Source organism: Anastrepha ludens, chromosome 6, assembly GCF_028408465.1.
Source record: "Anastrepha ludens isolate Willacy chromosome 6, idAnaLude1.1, whole genome shotgun sequence".
Taxonomy (NCBI): Eukaryota; Metazoa; Arthropoda; class Insecta; order Diptera; family Tephritidae; genus Anastrepha; species Anastrepha ludens.
In genome coordinates, this window is record NC_071502.1 from 84,217,214 (window position 1) to 84,230,585 (window position 13,372).

Below are 13,372 nucleotides of genomic sequence, written 5' to 3' on the forward strand. Positions count from 1 at the left end.
GCTCCATTGCTTATTTATTTGTATACTGCAGTTGCCTAGTTCACAACTGTCTAATATGATTGCCGTATGAAACCATTGTAAAAATTATAAATCTTTCGATAGGGTGCTTAATTTTGTGCCACCTATTCGCTTCCATGATGTTTGTCAGCGGTATATATTTGAGAAGACAATTTTTGCCGTCGTCAATGTGTTTATATTGTAGTATCAGCCAAATTGAGTTGTTTGAAACCTATATTCTCAACTTAAACGCGATTTTTGAGTCAAATTTTCTCCAAAAGTTACCGAATTTGTATTCAGAGAAAATAAAGTACTCCTACAGCACGTATGCATGGAAATGTTTTATGCGAGGTTTCTATCAATTAATCGAAATATACATTTTTCAGTTTTCTTTTGTTACTTTTAAATATGAGCTGAAATTAATAACTTAAATGAATTTACTTAGCTTCGCCTTATTATTAAAAAAAAAAAAAATACAATATTTAAAAAGAATTGTTATACATTCTTTTACCTTCAAAATACGCAAGAAATTATAAATATTAGAGATTAAGTTCTGCTTGATATCTTCTGAAATGGGATACATTAAATACGGTTTACATATAATATATACAGTGGCGGTCAAAAAAATAGTGTTTCTAGTAGTAGCAGTAGGTACAATAATTGCAACCTTTCTTGCTCATTTTTATATCAATTACATTTAGGTCGACTCATAAGATGCCCACCAAACTCGGAATTTAATACATAAAATATTTACAATTACTATCAACTCTGAATTGTCATGTATAGTGACTTAGATGCGGAGTTGGCCAATGCACTCAAATATTCGTATGCTCTGATGAGCTCCACTTCACCATGACTCTTAAGTTCTATTTAGCGAAATTAATAATATTCTTCTTCTTAATTGGCGCGATAACCGCTTGCGCGATTTTGGCTGAGTTTAACAAAGCGCGCCAGTCGTTTCTTTCTCGTGCTAACCGGCGCCAATTGGACACACCAAGTGAAGCCAAGTCCTTCTCCACCTGATCTTTCCAACGCAGAGGAGGCCTTCCTCTTCTTCTGATATCACCAGCTGGTACCGAATACTTTCAAAGCCGGAGCATTTGTGTCCATTCGGACGACTTCACACAGCCAACGTAGCCGCTGGATCTTTATTCGCTGCGCTATGTCTATGTCGTCGTAAAACTCATACAGCTCACAGTTCCATCGTCTGCGATATTCGCCGTTGCCAACGTGCAAAGGTCCAAAAATCTTACACAGAATCTTTCTCTCCAAGCGTCGCTTCGTCGGATGTTGTCATCGTCCAAGCTTCTGCGCCATACGTTAGGACGGGCATGATGAGAGTCTTGTAGAGCGTTAGTTTTGTTCGTCGAAAGAGGATTTTACTGCTCAGTTGCCTACTTAGTCCAAAGTAACACTTGTTGGCAAGAGAGATTCTACGTTGGATTTCAAGGCTGACATTGTTATCGGTGGAGGATGGTTCCATGTGTAGAAGTCCACGCAAGTGGGGAAAATTACTGATCGCCATTCACTTGGGAGTGGCCAGGACGATTCTTCTGCATATGGTTCAAGCAGCTCACAACGTCCGGCATTAGCCCACGTATCCTCTGGGTAGGTTCCGAACACTCGTTCGGGAGTGAGCTAACGTGAGAAAGAGAAGCATTCCAGCATAGCTGGTTGGGCGCTGGGTTTGGGACCCGCCACTTAAAAAGCCCCCCCAATGAAAACAGCAGCAAAGCCTCGGATGAGAGAATTAATAATATTAGGTGTAGTAAAAAGTTCTCAACGTTTTTCGCCTTATACAAATGGTTCTAAGCAATTTTCTGATGAATCTTCAGATCTTGGATAATGGAATAGATCCCCATATAGCGATCTGACACGACGATTTCCAAGATTTTATCAACATTTTTTACGATGACTGGTTTGACAGGTCAGAATGGCAAGCGGTGTTGACATTTCTGCTCAGTAACCCCAAAGAAACGCTTCTAAAATGTGGAAATTTCTTTTGAAAAAAAGATACTACTGTGGGCAAAAAGTAAGGTGAATTTATTTGTCAAACTTCGCGGGATTAAAATTTCGCTCTAGTTATTTTTTTCATGAGTTCGCAGCACTGTTAATAACATCTGGGCCAACTTTCATGTGAATGTCATTATCAGTAATATATTTAAGCTTGTGTTTACCAAACGACCAAGAGTACATTTTTCGATGTTTACAATGTCTGATTTGATTAAGCAGAGAAGTGCCATCAAATTTTGTTTGCGGAATGAAATTTCGGCTGCGGAAACGTTTAGCATGCAGAAGGCATTTGGTTTATAAGTGGTACAAAGACTTCAAAGAGGATCGAGAACGTGTTAATGACTTGGAGCGCTCCGGACGACCATCGACGTCAACAGATGACCAACACGACAATAAAGTGAAGAAGTTAGTGCTCAAAAATCGTCGTTTGACTGTTAAAGACCTTACTGATATGATCGGAATATCATAAGGATCTGTGAAAACCATTTTGAAAGACCATTTGGGCCTACGAAAAGTCAAGTCTCGTTTGGTACCGAAAACTCTCAATTCCTTGGAAAAAAGTCGTCGCGTTGATGTGTGTGAAACAATGCTTTCAGACTATCAGGACAAGCTCAAATGCATCATTACGGGAGATGAGACTTGGATTTATGCTTACGACCCTGAAACAACCGACCAATCAAGCGAATATCGTGCTAAAGGTGAGGCCAGACCGAAAAGAGCACATCAAAGTCGTTCAAAAATAAAGGTCATGATGACAGTTTTTTTCGATTTTCGTGGTGTGGTGCACTATGAATTCCTTCCACCTGGCCAAACTAGCCAAACTGTTAATAAAGAATATTATTTGAGCGTTATGCGTCGTTTACGTGAAGCAATTCGTCTAAAAAGACCAGAATTATGGGCCAACAGCTCTTGGTTTTTGCATCACGATAATGCACCGTCCCCACTGCACTCGTTCTTCGTGACCATTTCGCCAAAAATTCCACGCATATCGTTCCGCAACCACCGTATTCGCCTGATTTGGCTCCGTGTGACTTCTGGCTATTCCCAAAACTCAAGAGACCACTCCGGGGAACGCGTTTCGAGTCGATTGAGGAGATAAAAGCTGAATCGAAGAAGGTGCTGATGGCTATACCGGAAGTGGACTATTTGGCATGTTTCGGGGATTGGAAAAATCGTTGGCATAAGTGTATTTCATCGAGAGGGGATTATTTTGAAGGGGATGATATTGATTTACAAGAATAAATAAAGACTTTTCATTTTACAACCAAATTCACCTTACTTTTTGCCCACAGTAGTACATCTGTTCACGAAGTTCAGAGAACACTGGCAGAATTATCGATCCTTATTTCTTTCGAAATCATGAAGGAGCTACCGTTACGGTGAATGGCGAGCGCTATCGAGCCATGCTGGCTAAATATTTGTTTCCAAAAATTAATCAGGTAAATATTGACGACATTTCGTTCCAACAGAGCAATATATTCCAATATTCAAGCTCCCATTAATTGATGTCATACGTCCAGATTTCATGGAAAAAGTAGTCAAAATTGAACTCAGCGAATGGGCCATGTAACTCGTAGTCGCATGCCGGATACCATATTGAAAAGATAAATGTCATGAAATTATCTCCCAGATTATATTAATAAAAATGCATTCCAAAAACATTTCTGTTTTGAATTACCATTATCACAAACTCTTAAAAAACACCCGATACATACAATTTTTAAATATTTCAATGCTAATGACTGTACGAGGTACGCAAGAAATTTAGTTTCAGACTTTCTATGATTTAAAAAAAGCCTCTGGGCTGTGGTGGTTTCTAACATAAAACAAAGCAAAGTTCTGCAAACATACATACTCATACATACATACAGATATTATTTAAATTAGCTGTTTTAGTTTTCCTGTGGGTGGGCACAAGTCAAAGTATAAATATTAAAGTAAATATTATTTTGACTGTGACTGTAAATTAGTATTTAATAATTAGATTACCAGTGGGACTTTGTGGCTGTTTCTTAGTTTACCAGATGCATGAGTTTGCAAGTGAGTTGATAAGTGTGTGGAAAACAAAACTAAAATATATAAAGTTATTATGACTTGCTTATGAACTATCAATATTTTCTTAGGCAAACAGCTGTTGCTGTGAGAGATATTCTTCAATTATGTACTATACTACGTGCATAAATACATTGGTCTCTAGAAACACACTCTAGATTTGATATGTCTTTCTGTTAAGTGATAAAGTTTATAAACCTTTGATAAGAAGTGAAAATAAGTATTAGAAGAAGAAGAGAGAAGAGGGAAAGTTATACATATGCATGTGCGTGTGTATGTATGTGGGAACTGAACATGGTACAATAATCTGTCTGTTCACATACATATTCTTACATACATATGTATTTACCCTGCAGTGGACAGCGAAACTACTCAGCCAACAATTTGGTGCATGAACTGGTAGTTGATGTGGGCAAGTCATACTAGTTCGAGAGTGACTAGAATTGTTCCAGTTACGAAATGGCCAGTTAGAGATGTGTTCAAAACAAATATTCTTCTATTAAATATGAATGCTTCAAATGTTAAGGATGCACGCAATGAAACTTAGACGAATATAAAAACTTTATCAAGCCAATCATCCAGGTAATGAGTGCTAAATTCCACATATTGCTGCAAAAACAACATATAATCAATATGTCAAATAGGAGAGAATTTTCGCCACAATTTAAAAATCTATAATCATTTCTTGAAAAATAGACAAACAATCAAAATTTAGAACGGTACTACTTGCTATGCCTAGCGAACAGAGAGTTTATACAGCGGGCGTGATATTCCTGAATTGCGATACCTTCAGTAAAATCGGCAATACTACAAATGGATTGGATTTGAAAGACTCTTGGTTAAGTATTTGAAGCCAAGTGAATATCTTCTACTAGAAAACAAAGTTTTACATCTTCGTAATTTCGTTATGTTCAATTGTCGAGATTTCTCATTTTAATTTCCACAGCTTAGGTAAATGAAGAAAATCGCTTTGGGAAATATTAGGTGCATTCGAAAGTAGGTGCATTCTAAAACTTTTTAAAATATTTTCATTAAAATCTATTTTTTTGTTTAAAACGTGTCTTTTTCCCATACAGGTAACAGGTGTTTTTACATGGCGATGCCCCACAAGAAGTCAATTGTCAGATTTTGATCAGAAATATGCCAGTTCAAAATAGAACAAAAAAAGTCTAGTCCAATTATGGATCAAAACCACTAATTTTATTTTGAAAAGAGTAATTAAAACACAAAATAAGGTTTATTTTAAGTTTAAAATGTTGCAAAATTTTATTTAGCTAAGGCTGCTAATGCTAATAATATTAGTCTTACATTTTTTAATTGTTGATAGGAAGGAAAAAAGAAACGCGTAAATATTTTAAAATTAGTATCATTCCAAAGATTAAATGCTAGCATTCTTCATTACATGATTTCAAAGTAAAAATTTGCAAGTACAGTAAATATTTTTTTTATCTTACCCAATAATATTGAATATGATTTGCTGGCGAAGCGACGATATTTTCAATTGCGTACTTAATTTATTATATTATATGCTCTAAATATGAATAAGTACCAAGAAAGAGTGAATTAAAAGGTTGAAGTCAAATAAAATAGGCATGGAAAAATCGTTTAGTAGCGGTACAAATTCGGTCTTTTTCGGACTAGTTCATTTTTGTTCTGGAAATTCTTATTGTAATTAGGATTTGTTCTGATTAGTTTGCTGTTTCACTGCAGGGTAAATACATGCGTGCACATGTGTGTATATGGTGTATGCTGGTATATATTTACACGAATGACATTTTCTTTAGTATTGTTCTTAACTGATTAAATTGGCTCAATATTTTTGAAGGAATCGTCTGTCGGCTCCCAAAATTGTAAGGAGTACATTTATTTACAGGCTGCAGAAATGTCACAACATGATTTACTCTGCGTATTTGATTTCTGGGGTACTGTTTAAAACAATAATCTAGTAAAATTTATAAATTGGAAGAAAACACTATGTTTAATATTTATTTTTTTAATAACTATTTTATTGCTGATTGCTGGGGTATTGTTTAAAATAATAATCTAGTGAAAATTATAAATTGCAAAAAAATATATACGAGAATATTTTTTAAATACATAAATATTCTAGTGAAAATTATAGATTCAAACAAAAATTTTTTTTTTAATAAATATTTATATTGTTTTTAAATAATTATTTTGCTGCGGTGCAGATGAAATAATAATGTATTCAGTAAAAATTATAAATGGAAAAAAATTTATTTTTAATAAATATTTTATTTAAAAAAAAAACATTTTGTTTTAATTACATAACTTTATTTATTTTTTGCTATTACGAGTTAATTATTATTTTTTGAAATAAAATAAATAAATAATTAGCGCGTACACTTCTGTTAGGTGTTTGATCGAGCTCCTCCTCCTATTTGTGGTGTGCGTCTTGATGTTGTTCCACAATTGGAGGGACCTATAGTTTCAAGCCGACTCCGAAAGGCAGATATTTTTACGAGGAGCTTTTTCATGGCAGAAATACATTCGGAGGTTTGCCATTGCCTGCCGATGGGCTACCGCTGTTAGAAAAATGTTTTTATTAATTTTGCTTTCACCGAGACTCGAACCAACGACCTCTCTGTGAATTCCGAATGATAATCACGCACCAACCCATTCGGCTACGGCGAATTACAAAATAATACAAGGTGGCGCAAAATTCGGAAAATTTATAATTTTTGCAAATGGCGTCGAACATTAATCAGATTTGACACGAACTAGATAGCAGCAATATATTTATTTAATTTTTTTAAATTAATTATTATTAAATTAATTAAATTTCCATCACTCAAAATGTTTTTTTTTTATTTAGTAAAAAGTTATTCAAAAACAAAATTGGCTGATTAATTTTGAAAAAAAAATATTGTTTTTCATAAATATTTTATTTGTTTTTGAATAATTATTTCATATTTTTAAATATACATATAAGATAATATTAAGATTATATTTTATATTTTTAATTTGTTATATTAACATTTTTTTTTTTAATACGTAACTTGATTTCTTTATATTTCGCTATTACTAGTTAAAAATTATGAGTTCAAATCCAATTGTTTTTTTACAGTTCTTGAAATAATATTTATTGTTAATAATCATAATAGAAGGTGGCGCGAAATCAATCACCCAATCGGAAGATTTAAAATTTTTTAATAGCGTCGCACGTCAATCATATTTGACACTTCTGAACTAGACAGCTGCAGTATACAAACAGGCAGGCAAAGGAGCGCGTAAAAGTCACAATAAATATTTCGATAATTTTTTTTTTTTAATTAGTAAAAAAGTTATTCAAATCAAAATTGGCTGATTAATTTTGCGCCACCTTGTACACAATCTTAATTGTCGCTGTTTTCTTTCAAAAATATTGAGCATAAGTAATTTGATCAATTAGGTAGTCCGCAAGGTGTCGTAAGTGTCTTATTGTCCTAAGTCGTAAAGTTTTTAACGGTTAAATAAATGTTTAGAGAACTTCAAACATCAACCAACTCTTATTTAACGGTGTGAAAATTCTTATCGTGACTTGTACGGTTACCTTGCAAACCCCCTAAATATATTTTAGCCGTTTAAAAATTTACGGCCTACAACCATACGACACTTCGCCACCCTTTTTTATTTTATCTGTTTGAATAATTTTTTATTTGAAATACACAAATACATATACATATGTGAGAAACTGTGAACAATCCATTGGACTTCAAAAACTATAACTGATATACTTTATTTATTTATACTCTACAGTAATGCTTTCTGTTCTCTCTACACTTTTTTTAAACAGCCATATTTTAGCAATTATAAAAACAGATGCGTCTTTTATTTTATTCAAAATTTTTGTATTTCATTATTTTATATAATTGTAATTAAGAAGTTATTTTTTTTTTACTAGAATAGTAACACAGCTCATTTGCTGCATCGCAGCTTCAAAGCGCCAAATGAATCGCATAAATTTTTTAGTATGAAAGTAAAAATTATGTTAAACATTAAAAAACAAAAATACGGCACAGTTTTCTATTAATATTTTTCATCGCACAAACAGCCATTCAAATTCTATTTTCAAAAATTGTGAAGAGCCTCAGCACGATTTAGACGCGTAAATGAAGCACAACATAATTTCGGTGCACATTGAGCAAAATTTATATACACGCATTTTCACTACAGAAAACTAGAGAAAGTAGATAATAGTCAATTCTGGTAAAAATTAGTTCTGCATTTGCATAAATTTAGTCGGTAATTATATTCATTATGAAATGATTACAAGAATTTTTGCAGGCACGCCATGTATTTCTACACTTCCATTTTTTCTTTTGTTTCGCTCAGTACTCACCTCGTTAGCAGTTAAAATTGTTCACTGTTTTAAATGTGACTAACTAATTCAAATTTATTTTGTTTTTTTATTTTTAGTTTTTATACTTTATGCAAACTAGTAGTGCACAGCCATAAATCCAAGTTATCAAACTCTTCGCGCTCACTCTGCACGGCGGCGTTTTATTTTATTTTGTACACAAATGCAACCACTGCGTCGAAATTCAAATAAAACCTCAAATAAGTGGCGAATGATTTTTTTAATTGTTTATAAACAATTTCAACATACGCTTGGCGTTTTTACCAGTGGCTTTTTGTTTTGCTAACTTTTTTTCGTTTCGAATTTCAATGGAGCTCACTTTTTACTTTTATTTAATTTCAAATGTGCTTTTCGTTGTTTTTATTTATTTACTGTTTTTTTCGCTTTCTACGAAAAATCACCTACAAATGTATTTCTATTTTTCTCAATCGTTTCCTGTTCTTTTCAACCGTTTTGCCATTTTCACTCACACCAATACCAGCAGTTAATTGTTTATTTCCCGTTATTGCGCCTGGTCAAGCAAATTTTGATTTTCGTAATTTATTTTTGTTTGGTTAAATCTTCCGAAACAATTGATCACTATTCACTGTGGCCGCGCGCTTAAACACAACTGTCAACGATGTATTGCGTGCAACAACTCGAAAACTAAATAAAACGGATGGCAAATATGCTCTTCGTTCACTTCACACACCTTCGACATCGGAGAACTGGAGACCCGGCAGCTTGTCTGTCGATGAGATGAACCAATTTTTTTCGCATCTAAAGCTACGGAGACACGCTCATGCACTTGCTGTCCAGCAGCTTATATGTGTGCGTGTCGGGTTAGACACATACTGGTTTCGTGTCACACATACTTGTTGTCGGCTTTTGCATGATAAAAATCAAAAATTTTAGATTTTTTCGCAGGCAAGCGTCATGCACCCGAGTGCGAATATGTATGTGTTCAAGAGAGAGAGAGAGAGAGAGGGAGATTGCCAACCGTGACGGCAGGCAATGAAAACGCAGAATGGCAATTGATATCAACAGGTACTGAGTAACCACTAAATGCGGTTCACACACGCACTACTCACAAAACGTATGCATGTGTTTATTTACACAATCTTGGCGCTCGAGAGTATCCATCCTTATCACAAGAAATAGTGTGTGCCTGTTGTGCGGTTAGTGATAAAAATTTACTCACAAAATCAGAGTACACAAATGTGCGTATGGACGTATGTACATATATGTGGATGGATGTAGTGCTATACATCAGGTAGCAAGCGACCATGTGTAAACAATGAAGAGCGGAGTGCTGCTCAATGCACAAACAAATCCATATGGTCTATGAAAAATATTTGTATCTTGGAGATTATGTATGAATACCGAGCGCGAAAATAATCGACGGCTAAGGCGCCATGTGTGCGAAAATAGGTCTATGCATAAATAATATTATGCTTATATATGTATGTACAAGGGCGTACCCGCAGAGGGACTTTGAAGTCGCAGGTACTTTTATTTGATTATGTTATGGCTTCAAGCTAGTGTTACTGTTACAAAAGAAGATTATGTTATGGCTTCAAGTTAGTGTTGTTATTAAGAGCTAGTGTTGTTGTTATTATAAGTTTTCGTACATACATATATGGATTGATATGCTAAAAATAAAACCTAATAGGAATATATTATTATTATTATTATTCTTGTAAAAAAAAGAATGAGTTATAATAAAAGGTGGTTAAATTTTAAGGGCCGATGTTGAGTGTGACCCACACCTAAACGTCAAGTTTTTTCTGCATTTCATTTGCCATTCTTCAATTTCAGACTAACTCAATTTGATCCATGGAAAGATACACAATCGAGCAACGCGTTAAAGTTATTCACGCTTATTATGAAAACGGGCGTTAAAATCAAAATGCATATCAAAGAAAATCATCTTCAGTGATGAGGCACATTTTCACCTCAGTGGCGAACGATAATCCGAGAATGATTACCGAAAAACCAATGCACCCACAAAGAGTGACTGTTTGGTGCGGTTTATAGGCCGGCGGCATCTTTGGGCTGTATTTTTCCAAAATGAGGCCGGTCAGGTAGTTAGTGTTCGCTATCGTGAGATGATAACGAAATTTTGATAACCCGAATTGGAAGATATGGATGTGGACGATATGTGGTTTCAACAGGACGGTGCCACTTGTCACACAGCTAACGAAGCAATGGCTTTTTGCGCGAGAAATTTGATGGCCGAATAATCTCAATTGGCCGCCAAGATCATGTGATTTGACACCGTTAGACTTCTTTCTTTGGGGTTATTTGAAAGAAAAGGTCTACGTCGATAAGCCAGCAACAATTCAAGAGCTAAAGGATGAGATAATTCGGCACATTAACGGCATAGAACTTCAATTATGCCTCAGCGTCATCGAAAATATGGACCATCGGATGGAGGTGTGCCGTCGAGGCCGCGTAATTGAACCATACCAATATTATCACAATGAAGAGAAATGACAATAATTTCCAAAAAAAAATTGTACAATATTTTATTCAAAATCACCACCGGCCCTTGAAACTTAACCACCCTTTACAATATGATATACATACATACACAGAAACTAAAAATTCATCCATTGATAAGCATGTACATATGCACAAATATATGTGCACAAGGTAATAGAAAAACTAAATTTGAAGAAAGTGAAATATAACAATTTTAGAAACAGGTGCAATAGTACCGGCCAACAAAATAGAATCACTACATATCTGCAGGAAAAGGTTTTGCGACCCAACCCAACATTACCATCAAAAACGTGCCCATTAACTTGAAAACAAGCATGATAATCCTAGGAGTCACGTTCACTAGGAGTCCACGTTCCATCTATTATGGAACGAGCACATCAGAAAAATCACAGGCAAGCCAAGCAAAAAATCCATAATGTATTAAAAATCATCTGTATGCGGAAAAAGGGACCACACATACCCACCGCCCTTTCAATATGTCGATGACTTGCAGCAGGTGTAGCTCACCACTGCATCGCGCTGTACGAATGAACATCTAAATCAAACACGGACAAAATAGACAGAGCACTCAACAAATGTTTCCGAAAGGCCTCTGGATTAATGACAGAAACACCAACCGACGTCATAAGAGTAGAAGCCCGCTACAACGATTTTACCCGATTATTACACACTCGATCTACAAAGTTAGCTGTAAAATCACTAACAACATCATCCCACCCGCTTCACGAATGTTTGTGGGATCACATAGCGAAATCCAGTATGTCAGAAAAAAACACAAATACATTTCCAGTGTACAATACATCTCCCAGCATCTATCAAGTGTTTATGTACATATATACCAATACCAACAAAACCAAGAAACCAAAACCACTGGAAGCCAATAGACACATCATTAAATATACGAAAAAAGAAAGACTCGTGCCCTGAATATTTCAAACAACAATTTCTGGCGTATAAGAAAAGGCTATCACCGGTTATAATCTACTATACCGACGAATCCTCTCTAGAGGCAACATCATCATACGCTGTGATAGAACAATCTGACGATTCGTTCATTATAATCCAACAAGTTCTACTTCCCTCCTACACCGAAATCTACAACGCAGAACTGGCAGCAGTAAAGTTTGCAATAAAAGACTCCACAGGCCGAAATAAAAGCGCCTTAATATGCTCGGATAGTCTCAGCGTTGTCAAATCTTCCGGCAGGACAATACATCTCGACGGTTTGCATTGGACAGAACCATAACAAGTAAAAAAATTACCATTCTATGGATACCAGCCCACATTGGTATAACGAGCAACGAACTGGCTGATATATATACAGTGAAATTCCCCATTACGGACAGTCCTTATAACCGGACAGCTCCAATAACCGGACAAATTTTGGGCACACAGGTTTTTCATTCATTTTTTCATACAAATATCATCCTAATAAACGGACACTCTAATAACCGGACGCGGACAAGGTATTTCAAACCATTTTCATAAAAAAATTTCTCATAAACGGACAAAATTCAAAAATATCACAAGCAAGCTTTGTTGTTCATTATAAAAATGAAACAGGTGATTCCCCTTTTAACATGTATACACTCATTCAAGTCCTGTGTTTTAAATTAAGAGTAGTTTTCCATTCAGTTTGTTAAGTCAGTTGCATGCGAATGGTTGCGTTCAAAGGTTTTCTCCAAATGGATCAAAATGTTTTCACTGAGGACAACAATATAGAAGTTCAATTTGACCAACAAGATGATACTATGGACATAAGTGATTCAGAAGATGAATTTTCAGAAGAAATAAGTGAGCCTATAACATCATAGGATGAGGCTTTAAAACTTGTTGCGGGCTTGAAACAATATGCAAAAAATGACTATGTAGCTTTTCAGCACATTAAAAATATCGAGAGTCACTTTGAAAATGAACATTTTAAATTAAAGCAATCAAGCATTACCTAATTTTTTCAATCAAACTAGTATTGAAATGTAAAGACTTGTACAATGTACTTAATCGCTATATGTACATATATGTATTTATATGTAATACTAAAGTATGCAAATATTCTTTACTTCCAAAAATTTCTTAAATAAACTATGTACAATACAATTCATATGTGTGGTATATAAATATTTTGTGACTTCATCCCTTATAAGCGGACATCTCCCATAGCCGGACAAAAACACTGCGACGGTGAGTGTCCGGTTATAAGGAATTTCACTGTATATATATATTTATGTATATACATATATATGGTATTATTGGCGCTTACACCCTTCTTAAGCTTTTGGCCGAGCTCCTCCTCCTATATGTGGCGTACGTCTTGATGTTGTTTCCCAAATGGAGGGACCTACAGTTTTAAGCCGACTCCGAACGGCAGATATTTTTTATTAGGAGCTTTTTCATGGTAGAAATACACTCGAAGGTTTACCATTGCCTACCGAAGGGCGACCACTGTTAGAAAAAAAAATGTCTATC

General features: G+C 35.0%; 1 protein-coding gene across 1 annotated transcript in view; it reads right to left on the reverse strand.

The window, feature by feature from the left end:
* Positions 1 to 9,055, reverse strand: part of LOC128868810 (proton-coupled zinc antiporter SLC30A1) — a 70,087-nt gene extending 61,032 nt beyond the window's left edge. Inside the window, exon 1 of the mRNA XM_054111333.1 lies at positions 8,405 to 9,055. The gene's annotated coding sequence lies outside the window, so the exon portion shown is untranslated. The remainder of the gene's footprint in view (positions 1 to 8,404) is intronic.
* Positions 9,056 to 13,372: the final 4,317 nt, after the last annotated feature.